Source organism: Helianthus annuus, chromosome 7, assembly GCF_002127325.2.
Source record: "Helianthus annuus cultivar XRQ/B chromosome 7, HanXRQr2.0-SUNRISE, whole genome shotgun sequence".
NCBI lineage: Eukaryota > Viridiplantae > Streptophyta > Magnoliopsida > Asterales > Asteraceae > Helianthus > Helianthus annuus.
The window spans coordinates 102,414,784-102,433,701 of record NC_035439.2 but is presented as its reverse complement, the minus strand read 5'-3'; the positions used below and the strand labels follow the sequence as shown (position 1 = coordinate 102,433,701).

The window sequence follows — 18,918 nt, the reverse complement described above, 5'->3', positions numbered from 1 at the left end:
TTAAGCCAGTTGTGATTGAGTTACATCCGTTAGGTTAGATAGATTAGCTACAGCCAAGAGTTTGTGTCCAGGTTTGTACATATGTTATAGTTGCAACTTAGGTTACTAACACTAAGCATGTTAGTTTCACAAGTTGCACACAAGACATATTCCCGAGGACATGGCTTGCTTAACTACTGTCTACAGCTGTGTTTTTTTCTATTTGGCAACTGTACAAAAGGTGTTCGACGTCCATATCATTCCCCGCGTCCCATGTGTCCCTTCTTTGAAGTGTTGCTGTTATCTGGGATGGTAAGGAGGTTGGTTAGTAAGGTTTGTGAAATAAGATATGTGAGTATTAATTTAGCGAAGCATTAATTAGCTTAAGATTACAATGAAAAATTCAACGCACTAACTTAAGATAAATACACTTGCTTTAAGTTTTGGAGTCCGCTGAAGGTAAATTTCTTTTCTTGGCGATTGGCTAGGGACCGTCTTCCAACCAGGACGGCCTTAGCTCGGAGGAATATACACGTTCCAGCTATCAGTTGTGTATTATGTGGGGCTGATGCAGAAACATCAGACCATCTGTTCACAGCGTGTTCATTCGTGCATCAGCTTTGGGATTGCATCTTACGTGCTTTACAATATCGGAAAAAAGAAAAATTCTTCCTTCGCTTCTCAAAAAAACATCATCATCTCGTAAAAAGCCACCTTTTTACTAACTTTTAACATATTAAACGTCTAACTAAAAATTTATTATTTCAAGAGCAATATTTTTCATGATACACCAAAGTATAACAACTCTAAATGTATTTATACGCTTTAATTATATACACGTACCAACAATCTGATTATGACTTGTTTATTAAACACTTTAAATAGATCAAAACTCGAAATTTAGACATTTCAACGACGATACTTTTCACGAGATAATCAAACATAATTAAATTCAAATGCATTTATAAGACCAAATTGTATGGACATATACTGTCTAAATGTTACAATCCGAAGACGATTGAACTAAAATTTAATTATTTTCTTCTCGGGCATCAAGTATAACTCTCAAAATTCAATCTTTATTGCAATCTTTCAATATATTTACAAAACAAGTGTATCCTATTTGATATTTGCTACAATATTATACAAGTATATGTATCTATATAATGTGTATAGCTCCTTCAAAAATCTGAGCTTCAATGCAAAAAAAGTATAATATGATCATCTAACCTAACATGAATGACCTGCTACAGTTCTTGATGAATCCCAATTAGCCATCAAATCTAAATTGTTGGTCTCGTGGAACCTATGCATAATCCGAATCAACGTTCGCGCTTTCTTCGCTCCTTGCGAGCCCCCATTCGTCGATAATGTGTACAAGAAACCGATCAAATTCGTGTTGTTTGCGAGAATAGCAATAACTTCATTCCCCAAATTGTTGCACAATGCCAACAGGATGGAAACACAGTACTCTTTTGCAGCACACGGAGACGATGTTTGGAGCGTCTTGATGATCAATGGCAAAGATGAGGACTTCAAGATCGTGTCTGACCCGTCAAAGCTCTCGGATAATGTGGCTACGGCAGCTAATGAATTTGTAACAATTTCGGGTTTTTCTGATGTGGAAATGAGGTTGGTGAGCAATGGGATGATCCCAGATGAAAGGGCGGGTTGGTGGTTTCTCAGGTAGAGTAGGATCCCGAACAAAGCGGCTAATGAATTCTTTTTACCACATGATGTTCCGGTTTTGATCTGTTCGATCAAAGCTGGAATCACTTCGGGGATTTCACCGACGAGTTTCTGATTTGTTTGGATCGACGATAAGTAAAAGATTGTCGCGGCTGCTATCTGTTTGGATTCTTGTTTCAGTCCAGTTTTCAAAACATTGACAATCAGATTTAACCCGCCATGATTGATGATCACTCTCTTCCCATTCGAATGCTTCGAAAGCTTGAGTAAAGCATTCTCTTGAGCGATTGGATCAGACGACGAAAGTAGGGCTAACAGAGGAGGGATCGCTCGCGCTTTAATCAAACAAAACCGATGATAAATGTTTGATTTCGCAAGTAATCTGATCTCAAAAGCTGCTTTGCTCTTCTGTTTCTCCGTCCCATTACGCAATCTTCTCACAAGGTATTCGCTTAAAAACTTAATCGCTTCTGCACAGGCTGGACTACCAGGGAGAATCGTGGACGAAATATCACGACTCTATGATTGAAACTTCAAAATTTGCACCCCATGATCAACACAATACTGATGAATAACCTTCCTAAGGTTCAAAATGGGTACCAGCTCTGTTGTTGCTAACTTTTCCCCTGTTTTCGGGCATATTAAGTTGCCCGATTTCAGCCATTTCTGAATCGATACCCAATTGTAAGTCTGCCCAGTGGAAACAGTCATTATGAGAGATTTCGAGGAGCCGAAATGAATGTGTTTAACAACTGCTGCTGACTAACTTGTGAAGGGCCATATAAAGTACAATCGTTCGAGTAAAGATGTCATATCGAAGTCGTATAGGTGGGTACAGTATTAGGATTCGAGGTTTTGGAAGGATTCTTGAAGTTTTCTTTTTCTAGCGATATATAATATAGAAAACAATGTTAAAAAGAGTGCTCTGAAATCTACATAACATAACATGTTTATCCAAAGATCAAAAACAAAAAAAAATTGAAAAATGATTAGAGTGAGCATATATCTTGCAGAAGGACATTTTGAAGGATCCTTAACCAAACTAACTTATGATCAGAACCAAACCAACCACATAATAAATTGACTGTTCATTGCTACAAATACACTACTCAATATGTACTCAAAAGCATCAGACAATAAAACCACTTGATATTGCATAGCAAAAAGATTATGAGTCCAGTGGGAGATGATACTTACCATTTCAATCTATGGTGATGATACATGTTGCTCTGAATCATAGTCCTAAACACCCAATTAAGATAGAATCAAGAAATCAAGACTTAGGGTTCGATGTCAAAAGAAGAAAATATGATCCAGAGATCACAAACCTGTAACTATCGATGGATCGCCGTATGTTGTTCACTTTGACACAAAGAAATTCGGTCATTGAATTGGTGATTCAGAAGTGTGATTTTGAGTGAATCGAATCAGTCGTCTCATATTGTGACTTGTGAGAGAGAGAAAGAAGGTAAAATTTTGAGTGAATCGAATCAGTCGTCTCATATTGTGACTTGTGAGAGAGATAAAGAAGGCAAAAGGTAAAGGTGAGCATTCACATCCAACCCACTAAAATCTGTGAGTGGAGTTTTTATAATATAAAGAGTATAAAAAGTGGTTGTGAGTGGAGGAGAGAGAAAATGTTACTGTTCATCTGTATATTTGAGGGGACACTGTTCACCCTCTATAATTTTTTAATATATTTTGAAAGTGATTGTGAGTGGATGAGAGAGAAAAGGTAATGATAAAGGTATAAAAAATATTATTTAATTGAACAGGAGAGAGAAGATGTAGTGTTTTTTAGTGTAATTTAGGGTGAAAAATTGATGGAATGGATGTGAATGCCCTAAAATGTGGATATAAAGGTGACACGTGGTTTCAAATAGCAATGTACAAACAACATTACTCAACTTATAGCACAAAACATATGTTATGCATAGAGTACAACCACCATATGCATAGTTATGTTGTAAATTAGAGTATATATAAATAACACATATGGATACATTTAAGGGTGTAATTGAGCCAAGTTGAGCACGATCTCATCCATGCTAGAGCTCGACTCGTTTAATTGTTTCGAGCTTTATTGTAAAAGCTTCATCTTGACCCATTTAATATTTATTAATTATTTTATATATATATTTCTATATAGAGGGAAGATCCCCTAAAATGTGGGTTTAGCCTAAGTAGCCTAAGAGCATTGACAATCAAATCTCTTACTCCATCTCTATAATTACATTAAAAAACACTACCTTTCTCTCGTTTTCAATTAAATAATATTTTTTATACTTTTATCATTACATTTTCTCTCTACTCCACTCACAACCACTTTAATAATATTAAAAAAATATAGAGGTGAACAGTATCTCCTCAGATTACTGATGAATATAGTAACTTTTTCTCTCTCCACCACTTACAATAATTTACAACCATTCTTACAAATACAAAGGCCTTACACGAAAATAAATGATTCATTGTGAATGCTCTAAGAAGAATTATAAAGATGACATATGACCTTTCTTGTAACTAGGATTTAAATGCATTTTGGTTAAAAACACAAATTCTCACCCATTTGTTTTACTCAAAATATAACACAAAAATCAAATACAAGGAAATGTACCACAAAAAATCTAGTATAAAAAATCTATTATAAAAAAGTCCAGTATAAAAATTAAACACAAAAAAATCTAATACAAAAAATACGACACAAAAATGTTATAGAATGTATTCCTTTTTGGGTTTTTAGTTATTTTTTATATAACAATATGTTGCTCAAATTTAAAATAAAAAAGTTCTCAATTTTATGGTGCAATTTAAAAAAAAATAATGTCATGTGAAAACGGTAAGAACAGGTAGGGGGAGGGATTTGAAAATAAAAAATGATTATTCTAAAAGTATTCTTAAGCCCTTCTTTTTCCTACACTTTGATCTTAATTATGGATTTGAATAATGAAAGGTCAATATGTGTTCTTAGCAACATTTTATTTGATCGTATCTATATAGGGTTAGTATCATGTAAAAATCACTAGTGTAACTGAGAACAGTTCTGAATCACACATTTTTCTAAACAAAATAAAATTGTAAAAAAATGCAATAAACTTTTTTTAATAGAAAAATCACATTTTTTTCCAATAGGTTTTTTATATGTATACATATGTATATTGTCAATCTTTAACTATACATATATGTATATATTTGTTTAAAACTGAAACGTAAGTATTGTACATATATGTTTGATAATATACATATATGTATATAAAGGAAGATCATGGTTTTAAACATGTTTTTTTCTAGTGTACATATGTGTAAATACGTTTTTAAAGTTGAAAATAAGTATTGTACATATATTTTATAATATAAACATATGTATAATTTAAAAATTGACAATGTACACGTGTATAATTAGAAATTGACAATATACACGTATGTATATATAAACAAACTCTTAAAACGTGCGATTAGAAGTAAAAAAAAAACACAGGGAAAATGTGTGATTAAGAATCGTTTTCACGGTTCTCAATTAGCATGTGTGTTTTTTTAAATTCTTACCCTATATATATATATAGGGCAATTATAGAGGAAAATCCATTTGAGTTCAACAAACTCAAGAAACTCAATGAATGGATCACATGTTGCCACGTGTTGCAACCCTTTTTAGATTTCTCACTAGTAACAACTTGTCAAGAGAGAGATAGTTAACATGTTACGCATCTTTCTCTCGTTACGTATATGTAACATCACATATTACACTCTTTTTTTGTTTTCGATAGCAAATTTTACAGGTTTTACGAAGTGTAACATTTTCGAACTTAAATTTGACAAGTTTTCAATATGTAGTGCATGTAAAAAACATGTTACATGTTTTATAGAAAAGAAAATTAGTGTAGCAGACAAACATGTTACGTGTCAGTGTGTCAGTTAGAGAAGTGAAAAAACAAAACGCTGTTACGTGTACTTTTGGTGAGGCTGTTACATGGTCAGAAAACGTTGTTTTATGTGACATCCAATCTCCACCATAGATTTTTTTGATGCATGGTGCAAAGTTTTCTAGATATCCTTTTCGTATATATAGAGGGATGGGTTATCTTGAGAAAGTTATATATTGCGAGAATCATGAGAACAAATAAAAAAACCAATTAAAGTCTATTTTTGTAAATACAAACTTCATTATAATTAAAATACAACATTAAAAAGATTTTTACTCTTTAAATAATTCATTTCCTCTCAAAATCACTCTTAATAACTTTTTTACACATGTGTAAATACAAAAAATTTACACATATGTAAATGGCAAAATTACACATGCGTCAATTTTCTTTATTTACTAATACATATATATTTAAACGTGTAAATTTATTTTCTAATCTTGTATTCGAATAACAATGATAATTATAAAATAAATTTTTGAATTGAATTGTTTTTGACCAAGTTCTTACGGTTTTTTTTATTCGTTCTCACAGTTTTCGCAATATTTAGCGTTCTCATTTAAAAACTCTGTAATTTTCATATATAATATCTATACATATAATAAAGTAAACCAATTTGAGACACATGGCAATTAATGAGACTATCTAGAAATCTATTTTCCCTCCTAAAATATAATCCCTTTAGTTTCATGGTTAACCCTAAATTCAAAATAATAATAATAATAATAATAATAATAATAATAATAATAATAATAATAATAATAATAATAATAATAATAATAATAATAATAATCTACTTGAATATTCTAATAGTCTACTTGAATATTGTGAATTTCATTTAAGTTTCGGTGTTTTATTGGATAAGATTTGAGTTTTAAAAGAAGAATATTTTATTTTCGGTCAGATGTAGAAATAATAAAGTATATTAAAATAAATAGATATATATTGACTTTAAAATATGATGTTACAAATAATATTGAATCCCTAAATTCAAAATAATAATAATAATAATAATAATAATAATAATAATAATAATAATAATAATAATAATAATAATAATAATAATAATAATAATAATCCTGAAATCTGATCTCCCTTCACATATCAATTTAATTTTATTATTATTTATCCGTTTAAAAAACATATAAAAGCAAATGTTTGTAAATTATATATTTTATAGTAAAGATAAGTTTATAATTTCAAAGTAGAAAAATCACTTTAAAAACATAATCAACTTCAAATGGTTAATACCTTATCAACTTCAAACGTAATCAACTACTAATATATTTAGATTATTATAACAAAAATATTAGCACCAGAACAAAAAAAAAAACATATTCATTTATCGAACAACCAATTGATAAAAATCAATAGATTTATGAATATAAAACACGTATTAGTAATTAAAAATTATATTAAAATAAAATACTATATAAATTAATATTGTAAGATGAAAGGAGAGGGTGTCACCTGACATTATTTGAAATTCTTTATTTTATTTTATTATATAATTTGACATATTAAATAAAAGAAAAACTTTAAGGAACCCCGTGTATTGTACGGTTTGAATAAATGTAATTTTATATACCAAATTCATACTATAAATAAACTAATATGTGACACGTATCATTCATTGGAGTCATCTATTTTTTATTTTCCTAAAGAAAAATTAAAAACATCTTATCTTAAATTAACAATTTTAAATTCGAAGATAATACTTTGTTAGAAAAATAGAAGGATTCTATTTCAAATTCAAAGTATGATACAATTTAATATTAATTTATAGGCTGTTTGGTAGCCTCTGAATGGTCATTAAGAGGCTACCTCTTAATATAACCATTAAGAATTTTACCAATGAGAAGGTAGAAGAATGTGACATATGATGATTTACCATTCAGAGGTTACCTCTTAACCATTCAGACTTGAGGTTACCTCTTATTCATTCAGAGGTTTTAAACCTTTAAGAGGTAGCATCTGAATGGTCATTAAGAGGCTACCAAACAGCCCCTTAGTATTTAATTAATATAAGATAACTATACAAAAGAGGCGGGAAAACAGAAAATTAGATGGTTCCAATAAATGACATGTGTCACACATTGGTTTACTTATCTCTTTAGTTTCATAGATAATCCTAAATTAAAAAAAAATAACCCTAAAATCTTGGTAATAGTTAATCCTAATTTCAAAAAAAAAAAAAAAAATCCTGAAATCTTAGTAACAACTTTCCAAATCTTCAAATAATACATTTAATGAAAATATTCATAAATTATCATTATTCATGTTACATCTTTTTTTAAACATTAAGTGCCTTTGTAATTTACATCCATTCTATCTTTTTATTTATCATTAAATTTAAATGTAATGTAATACGTAAATACAATAATACGTATTATATAATATATTTATTTTTGTATTATTTTTAGCGACAGTTTGATTACATTCTTCTCTGATAAATTTTATAATACTAACATACATCATCTTTATATTAACTTATTTATGTCAATTGGTATATAAATGTCTCCCTCTTTAATTTGTATTTACAAGAAATATTTATTAAATAGTTTAAATTGTTCAACCCGTGTAACACACGGGGAACTAACCTAGTAATAATATATACTAATTAGTTATTTCTACGATTGTTTTACATATAATAATTATTGTTATAATTATATGTTTAAAATATATTAAATAAATAAACGTTGTGTAAATAACATCTTCGCGTAAATAATATATTTTGATTATGGTCATGACGTTAATAGTAAATGCTAATAATATATTTTTTTTTCTAATAACGAGGTGATGAATCCTCTACAACAACCGAGTCAATACTCTATATAAAAGAGGGTCAGTATCAGATTTACGGCTAATTGACTACAATCCCTTCACATGTTTACCTTATTTTTCTTATAGATAATAGCTATGTCAACATGTTATACATGACACTTAAAATTGAATTGCTATAAAAACATGTTTCAAGATTTTCGGCTAATTACTAATAGTCCATCCACATGTTTATCTCATTTTTCTTATAGAAAATAGGTACGTCAACCCATTACATAAATTTATAAGTGACAATTAACTTGACTACACAATTTGATTTTATTTTTTCTCACTCCTTTTTTAGCTTGCTATAGAGCTGCTATAAACTTATAATCTTAATATGCAATTATCAACATAATCCAAGTAATCTCAATACAACAACCAATTGAAGTATCGGGAGAAAACCCATGGTTAGTAAGAAAACCTAAGAAACTTTTCCTGACATTTTTTGCCCAACCGTATCGCAACAAACTGGAGTTCTACATCTTTGACCGAAAAGCATATCATATGGCGGCATTCCAATGCTCATGTGATAGTTGTTATGGTAAGAAAACTCTACTAAAGACAAATGACTAACCCAGCTTCCAGTGAAGTGAAGCCTATGATACATTCGCAGTTATATACTCAAGCATCTGAATGGTTATTTCTGACTGTCTGTCTGTTTGTGGGTGGTAGGCAGTACTAATGCGTTACTTTGTCCCATATCCTCTTGAAACTTTTCCATAATTTTGATGTGATTCGTGTGTCCCTATAGGATAAGGTTGACATCGGTACCCCATGTCGTGCTACTATCTCATTGATAAACAATTCAGACAGCCTTTATGAAGAATAAGTCTCCTATATCAGAGCACCTTTTTTGTTAAACGATCAATGATCACCCAGAGCGTGTCATGAACTTTAGCTTTTGATCAAATCCTATATTGACACCTATCTAAGAACCCTCCATAATTCACATCGATGAAGGAAAGGGGTGAAAAATAATAAAAAGGGCTAAAAATATAAGTTGAGGGGCTAAATTTGTCTTAAAGGCAATATTTTGATATGCTGGAGGTACTTACTGACCGTATCATACCCCTTACTGACCATAAGGCATACCCCTTACAGTCCGCAAGAGGTACATTGACAACAAGAAAATGGCTAGCAGTAACCTTGCTGCATTTTTGTGACACCTAACCACCTTGTTGCCACACTTAACCACGCCTTGCCATATGCCCTGCCACTAATCAGCTTCTAATCACACTTGGGGACACTTGGCACATTCTTAGGACTTGAGGATTAGTATAAATAGGCCTTCTGTGTGCACATTTCCATTCACACCTTCTCAAATCAACTCTAAAACCTCTTGGAGCTACTTCTGATCTAAAGAAGCCTCCTCTTCTAAGTTCAAGTGTTCCTTCAAACACTAGTAACTATTCTTTCGAGTCAATTTCAATTTATTAGTTAGTAATTAGCCGAAACTCAAGTAGTTTGACTTTGCTTCGACTTTCGTTTCTGACCATTTCGGTCAAGTTAAAGATCGAATTGAACTTTCACACGTGATCATAATAATAGAGGTATTAATCCCTTAAAATTATACCCTCTGACCATCACGTTTATTAGGAAAAATGACGAGTTAAACATGTATTAAATAAAAGTTAAAAATGTAAAATATGCATTTTACGATAAATGAACTTTTAAGTATTATGACCATAAGTTTTTGACACTATAACAATTTATATAATATTACAAGACTTATATTAACATGTCCAACTTATCATATTCAGTTTAGCACTCAATTGCTAGTCAAAAGTCACACAATTTAACTTCTGCTTTGACTTTCGATTATGTCCAGTTTGGTCGACCTTAAAACCCAATCAAACCCGACTACATGATCATTATAAAATACAAAATAATCCTCTGTGATCATACTTTCGGATCATCACGTATGGATGGGTAAATTGAGGAGTCAACTATATATTACTTAAAAGGTCAAAAATGCCCTTTTGGGCATAAAAGCTAATACATTGGATATAAGTCATTGCAATATGTATTTTGCCCAAGAGATCAAATATATAACATCATAAAATGTGTTATGACATATCAAACTCGTCATAGACCCATTTGACCACCCGAACCCGCTTTTACGCACATAACTAGTTATACGGACATAGTTCGTATAAACTAGTCGTAATGGGTCAAATGATTTCAAAACGATTCCAAATCTGAATGATTAGTTAAATAACTCGTATCCAACGAGGCCTTGCACTCGTACGGGTATAAAACACATTCTATCCGGTCAACCCTTAATCTAGCGGAACTAAGAGAAATTCTAAAGTTAGAGGGTCGAGTCAAAAGACTTACCAATGACCCGTAAACATTCTAACAGATAATATTTATGTTCATTTCGGACTATAGAGCCCTCAACTAAATTGCCCTAGATTGATATGCTTTGAATCCAGTTAAGTTGTACGGAATAAATACATTGTTTATATAAAACTAGCACATGTAAATACTTTTAGCCTATTGGGCTTATAAAACATGAGATACGGCACTAGCTACTTGGTTCGAGTAATGTAAAAGGGCTAATAATGTCATAAAACCTAAGAAACTTTTCCTGACATTTTTTGCCCAACCTTATCGCAACAAACTGGAGTTCTACATCTTTGACCGAAAAGCATATAATATGGCGGAATTCCAATGCTCATGTGATAGTTGTTATGGTAAGAAAACTCTACTAAAGACAAATGACTATCCAAGCTTCCAGTGAAGCCTATGATACATTCGCAGTTATATACTCAAGTATCTGAATGGTTATTTCTGACTGTCTGTCTGTTTGTGGGTGGTAGGCAGTACTAATGCGTTACTTTGTCCCATATCCTCTTGAAACTTTTCCATAATTTTGATGTGATTCGTGTGTCCCTATAGGATACGGTTGAAATTGGTACCCCATGTCGTGCTACTATCTCATTGATAAACAATTCAGACAGCCTTTATGAAGAATAAATCTCCTATATCATAACACCTTTTTTGTTAAACGATCAATGATCACCCAGAGCGTGTCATGAACTTTAGCTTTTGATCAAATCCTATATTGACACCTGTTTAAGAACCCTCCATAATTCACATTGATGAAGGAAAAGGGTGAAAATATCAAAAAGGGCTAAAAATATAAGCTGAGGGGCTGAATTTGTCATAAAGGCAATATTTTCATATGCTGGAGGTACTTACTGACCGTATCATACCCCTTACTGACTATAAGGCATACCCCTTACAGTCCGCAAGAGGTACACTGACAAAATGAAAATGGCTAGCAGCAACCTTGCTGCATTTTTGTGACACCTAACCACCTTGTTGCCACACTTAACCACGTCTTGCTAAATGCCCTGCCACTAATCAGCTTCTAATCACACTTGGGGACACTTGGCACATTCTTAGGACTTGAGGATTAGTATAAATAGGCCTTCTGTGTGCACATTTCCATTCACACCTTCTCAAATCAACTCTAAAACCTCTTGGAGCTACTTCTGATCTAAAGAAGCCTCCTCTTCTAAGTTCAAGTGTTCCTTCAAACACTAGTAACTATTCTTTCGAGTCAATTTCAATTTATTAGTTAGTAATTAGCCGAAAGTCAAGTAGTTTGACTTTGCTTCGACTTTCATTTCTGACCATTTCGGTCAAGTTAAAGACCGAATTGAACTTTCACACGTGATCGTAATATTGGAGGTATTAATCCCTTAAGATTATACCCTCTGACCATCACGTTTATTAGGCAAAATGACGAGTTAAACATGTACTAAATAAAAGTTAAAAATGTAAAATATGCATTTTACGAAAAATGAACTTTAAAGTATTATGACCATAAGTTTTGACACTATAACAATTTATATAATATTACAAGACTTATATTAACATGTCCAACTGATCATATTCAGTTTAGCACTCAATTGCTAGTCAAAAGTCAAACAATTTAACTTCTGCTTTGACTTTCGATTATGACTAGTTTGGTCGACCTTAAAACCCAATCAAACCCGACTACATGATCATTATAAAATACAGAATAATCCTCTATGATCATACTTTCGGATCATCACGTATGTATGGGTAAATTGAGGAGTCAACTATATATTACTTAAAAGGTCAAAAATGCCCTTTTGGGCATAAAAGCTAATACATTGGATATAAGTCATTGCAATATGTATTTTGGCCAAGAGATCAAATATATAACATCATAAAATGTGTTATGACATATCAAACTCATCATTGACCCATTCGACCACCCGAACCCGCTTTTACGCACATAACTAGTTTTACGGACATAGTTCGTATAAACTAGTCATAATGGGTCAAATGATTTCAAAACGATTCCAAATCTGAATGATTAGTTAAATAACTCGTATCCAACGAGGCCTTGCACTCGGACGAGTATCAAACACATTCTATCCGGTCAACCCTTAATCTAGCGGAACTAAGAGAAATTCTAAAGTTAGAGGGTCAAGTCAAAAGGCTTACCAATGACCCGTAAGCATTCTAACAGATAATATTTATGTTCATTTCGGACTATAGAGCCCTCAAGTAAATTGCCCTAGATTGATATGCTTTGAATACAGATAAGTTGTATGGAATAAATACATTGTTTATATAAAGACTAGCACATGTAAATACTTTTAGCCTATTGTGCTTATAAAACATGAGATATGGCACTAGCTACTTGGTTCGAGTAATGTAAAATGGCTAATAATGTCATAAAACCTAAGAAACTTTTCCTGACATTTTTTGCCCAACCTTATCGCAACAAACTGGAGTTCTACATCTTTGACTGAAAAGCATATCATATGGCGGCATTCCAATGCTCATGTGATAGTTGTTATGGTAAGAAAACTCTACTAAAGACAAATGACTATCCCAGCCAGTGAAGCCTATGATACATTCGCAGTTATATACTCAAGCATCTGAATGGTTATTTCTGACTGTCTGTCTGTTTGTGGGTGGTAGGCAGTACTAATGCGTTACTTTGTCCCATATCCTCTTGAAACTTTTCCATAATTTTGATGTGATTTGTGTGTCCCTATAGATACGGTTGACATCGGTACCCCATGTCGTGCTACTATCTCATTGATAAACAATTCAGACAGCCTTTATGAAGAATAAGTCTCCTATATCAGAGCACCTTTTTTGTTAAACGATTAATGATCACCCAGAGCGTGTCATGAACTTTAGCTTTTGATCAAATCCTATATTGACACCTGTCTAAGAACCCTCCATAATTCACATTGATGAAGGAAAGAGGTGAAAAATATTAAAAAGGGCTAAAAATATAAGTTGAGGGGCTAAATTTGTCTTAAAGGCAATATTTTGATATGCTGGAGGTACTTACTGACCGTATCATACCCCTTACTGACCATAAAATATGCGCGGGTTAGTAGGCATACACCCGGAAGACGTAATATTAAAGATGGTGTGTACCTTGGTCAAATACCGGCATAGATTTCTGATACTGACTGTATTGACAAGTATGTAAAACTGATAACAAGAAATATATTTTATCTTAATGTTCAATAAAAATGAATATCAAATGGTTTTTAAAAGTATTTTCGATAAGATTTCCAAAAGAGTTGGTTAATAGTATTTACTAGTGAAAATGACGTATGTTTAAAAGATTAACCGTAGGTTAAGAAAGTACGAAATAGGCTGGAGTGGGCTTGGTCATACACCTTTGAATTTGCAACTCTTTGGCTAGAGACCCAATATAGTCTCAAGTCCATTTTTTTAGATCCTACCTTTGGGATATTTTTATACTTCCGCTGCCTATTGTGATAACTGCTATCCGATCGTCACAAATAAACCCCAAGTCCAGGCCCACCGGGAATCAGTGTGTGACTGGTTGGTATCAAAGCTACAATTTGAGCAATTTAGACACTAGTATTTTGTGTTTAAACTCAACTACCACATTCGTAGATTCTATAAGAAAACTCCGAGTCTACGTCATCTAAGACTAGGCTAGTACTCCTATACATAGTTATTGATTTTTAATATATATAGCGAGAGAGAGAGAGAGAGAGAGAGAGAGAGAGAGAGAGAGAGAGAGAAACGGGATCAGGAGAAAACTCCTAAAAGTGTGAAAACGGCGAGAACGGATCCTGGTTGTACACATGGCACGCGATATAATGAAGGGTGTAGGGGCTTTTTTGTCCTTTTATATTCTTTTTTCCAATGCGTCTCACAGTACCGCTTCATTTTTGGAGTGTCAGATTTTTTTGGCGTTTAGTTAGATTCAATAACTACATGGCGTTTTATTGTTTTTTTGGTTCTGCCTCGATGAATTAATCGTTTTTGCATTACAGAGTAAATATTTTGGCGTTTATGGCGTTCCCAAGTTCATTAAAATCAATAAATAATTATAACATCTTTGCGTCCATGGCGTTCCCAAATCCATTATATATCTTTACCAATTCAAACTTTACAAATTTTTAGGCCTTTTTGTAGATTTCACTAGTTGAATTAATCCCATATATGTTATAAAGGTAAATTTTCTTGGCGTTCATGGCATTTTTAAATTCATTATAATTCACTAGTAATTTAAAAGATTACAACTAAGACGAAATCGAACAAAACTAATAGTCTTATGTGGATGGTATTACATCAGAGATGTACCCATCGCTTTTTTCATCACTTTCTTCAGACTCATCATCATCATCATCATGTGCATTGGCATATGACGCCATAATCTTGTCCCGTCTTTGTTGCATCCTATACTTAAATATCATCACAACCCTGGATCTTGTATCGTTCGAAGGTACTAAATCACAGAGCTGTTCAAAAAGATGTAGTCTATCTGTGTTAAGCATTTCGTCCATTGTCAATGAATAATTCACCCCGTGTTGATAAGTCACGTTCACCGTTCTTGATTGTTCATTCAAACTCCAACTGGTAACTTTTGGTAGATCAGTATCGTCAATATCATCATCATCATCATCTGCTAGAAATTTTCTCTTCAATCTTCTTATTACTGTTCGAGTCCTTTCACAATCGTAGGCCATTGGAATCCCAAGGGCCAGAATATCCCTCTCAACGGCTTCATCCGTACTAAGTATGGCCTTGATTGTCTTGACTTTCACCCTTCTCCTGTCAGAGAACTTTAGGACGAAACATCTCTCTGACCTCTCAAACCTCCATGCAATAACCTGAGCCATTTTTTTAATTAGTATGGCATTTTAGACAATGTGTGGCGTGTTTAGTGAATATGTGGAGTGTTAAGCTTTTGTTTACCTGTTCTACTTATATAATGGCCCTTTTCTTTTGCGTGAGGTAGATATATGTTTTTGGCGCTAAAAACATTAGTAATATATTTTTTTGATGTGTATTTTTTGTATCATTTGTCGTGCCATGTAGGATGCAGGCCTATAATGTGACAGGTAATTATGACATTTTGAAAAGATAAATAAATTCAATTAAGACCGTGGGGTATGGTGGGGCTTGGGTTAGGGCTTGGGTTGGGCATTTGGTGACACGTGTAAAGGGAGCCAGCCCACTGCCAGGTTACGAGTCTGCGGGGTATGGCGGGGCGTGGGTTGGGCTTGGGTTGGGTGCACAGCGTGGCATAAATGTTTTAAAAAAAAATACAAAAAATTTATAAAAAATCACACAACCTTTATAAAAAACCTACAACTTCATTAAAATTTTAAAAATTACATAATCCTAAAAATTACATAATTTCTAAAAATTACAAAATAAAAAAACCTAGAGCGTTAAAAAAATTTCAAAAAGGTCGATCTTGTCGAACGCCTTGTTTTCCTTGCCTCGAAACTCTATGTTCGCTACCGCCACCCGGTCCTCGTGGCTTAACTCGCCACTAGGAACCGCTTCGTAGTAAGCTTTGAAACGCTCGAGCTTGGGCCGTAGCTCGCGCCATTGATGTTGGCACGCGTTGAGGTTGTGGCGGTCGTTACCGACGTTATGTCGGTAGGCCGCGAATGCTTCCGCCCAATATTTTGTTTGGCCCGGTGGCCGCCCCTTCATAGCGTCGACGATGCTAGTTACGAGTGCCATTTCTTCTTGACGGGTCCAGGATGCCATAGTGGTGTTGGGTTCGTGGGATGGGGGGACCAGCGGGGTAGCGGGTTCAAGACAGTGGGTAGCCGGTGGGGGTTTTGGTTCGTGGGATGGGGGGACCAGTGGGGTTGGGGTTGCAATATATAGGGCCTTTGGGGGACCCGGGTGGCGGTTATAGAAGATGGGGGGATGGGGGGGGGGGACCAGTTTGAATTTTAAAATTCAAAATTTTAAAACAACCGCCTGACGTGGCGGGTGACCCAATGAGAATTAGCCAGCTCGCTTCGCCATACCGCCCCACGCCCGGCTTGAAAGCCAAGCCCCAAGGGGCCACACCACAACCCAAGCCCACCCGGGGTGGTGACTTGGGCGTTTTCCCCCAACCCACGCCCAAACTCCCGCCCCATACCCCATACCCCATGGCCTAAGATGGCGTGGCTTTTAATTTAATAAATCTTAGAAATAAAGTTTTCGTCGTTTCAGTTACTGTTTGTTCAGCTTCATCTGTTAAGGCTGTAACACGTTCCATCTTTCTAGGGTTTGGTGTTTTGTATTTAATGGCGTTTAGATAAAGATGTCACATTGTTTTAATGGCATTTAGTTAATTTTTGGAGTTTTTATAATAAATGGTTAAAGTAATTTTATTATAAGTTTTGCCATTTTGACGTTTTATATAGCAACAACGTGTTTGGCCAGGATCCGTTCTTACAGTTTTCACACTTTTAGGCGTTTGGTGTTTGTAGCATCTTGGCGTTTTATAAACATTTTACAAAAATAATGTATTTTATCAGTGGAGAATTAGATAACAGACCACATAAAATGACCCCCCCCCCAAAAAAAAAAAAATAGAAAATGAAAAAAAAAATCCTGATTCAATTTCTTATCCAAATCTTCACTGTCGTCAGTTTCTTCCTTCTTGAAGTTTTTGTTCCTTGAACCTTTGAATACCTTAGATAGATGCTGATTTTCCTACATAATGCCCATCTTATGGCATCCTGATTTTTGGTGTGATCTGTTGTTGTTTGTTGTTGTAGTGGTTTTGTGGATTTTTGGAGACATAGATCGATGCCCGTATGTGTGGATGCTATTTGGCCATCATCCTCATTATTGGAGTCCAAAATTGCATTTACACTGGGATCGGTCTCTTTTTTCATCCAAACCTTCTTCAAGAACAAAGCTCACAACATGACATATCACTGTCATCAGTCTCTTTTTCTTGAAGATTTTTCCATCTAATTCAGCAAAATCTTATAGAGTTACCCACCTCACCTAAGAATTCATTCAGTGAAACTTCATGCAGAACAATACTGAATATCCAAGAAACGAGGTTTGCCATCTGTGTTCTTTTAAACTTTTTTGGCGTTTTAAAGTGAGTTGTATTTAGGAAACATGGCGTTTGATTTTGGGTGTGAATAATGGAAGGTGCTGAGATGTTTCTCTTTATAGGATGTTTTTGGTGCATAGTTTAGGCTGGATTTTATTAAAATAAATGCTAGTAATAAAGTATCCATCGTTTCAGTTACGGTTTGTATTTACTGTTTTGTTCAGCTTTATTTGTTAAGGCTGTAATACGTCCCATATTTCAAGTTTGGCGTTTTATATTTAGTGGCGTTTTGTAGACCAAGATGATAAAATACACTAACTAAAACATAGAAAAAAATTACACGGAAAAAATAGTTTTTATTATTTGGCGTTTTATATTTAATGGCTTGTGGCATTTTGGCGTTTTGTAACTAGTGAGAGAAATATAGTATTTTGTTATTTGAAAAAACATTACACAAAAGAAAAAAAAAATTAAAACTCCTCGTCAGAAGGGACTTTGTCTGAGAAGTATCCATCACTCCATTCGTCTTCTTCTTTGGATTCTTCTTCTAGTCTCTCGTCCAAGTCACCACTTTCACTTTCATTGGCTTGTTGTTCTTGAAGATTTTGAAGCCTCCATTTGAACATGTCCTGCATCAACGCCAATTTTATGTTCATGTCTGTGTTCAAACATGCGGCGTTGTGTAACTCATCCAGGAACCCAAGACCCTGCTTGGTCATGATGTCTTCAAGCATGTAGTCTTCCTGCGCTCCGTTGTCACATATAACGGTGACCATGTCTGTATCTTCATCAAAGCGTTATGATGTGATGACTGGGTCCATTTTTTCATTTTCTTTGCTTGGTCCAAATTTCCTGGTTAATCTTCTGATAACCTTATGTGTTTCATCACATTCGTTATCAAGAGGGATGCCAAGTGATAGGATCCCCCTTTGTACCTCTTCTTCCATGTTCAAAATGGCTTTGATTGTTTTAACAAACACTCTTCTTCTGTTGTCAAAACATATCACGAATCTTCTGAGGGTGTATCTCCATGAAACGATGGTTGCCATTTTGGCGTTTTGGTTAAAGATGGCGTTTTTAGTATGATCAATGGAAGTGATCATAGAAGCGATGGTAATGTCGTTTATATAATGATGTTCTTGGCGCGTAGTTTAG

At 33.8% G+C, this 18,918-nt stretch overlaps 1 pseudogene; it reads right to left on the bottom strand.

Moving 5' to 3' along the window:
* Positions 1–1,038: 1,038 nt before the first annotated feature.
* Positions 1,039–3,184, bottom strand: LOC110936876 (annotated as a pseudogene).
* Positions 3,185–18,918: the final 15,734 nt, after the last annotated feature.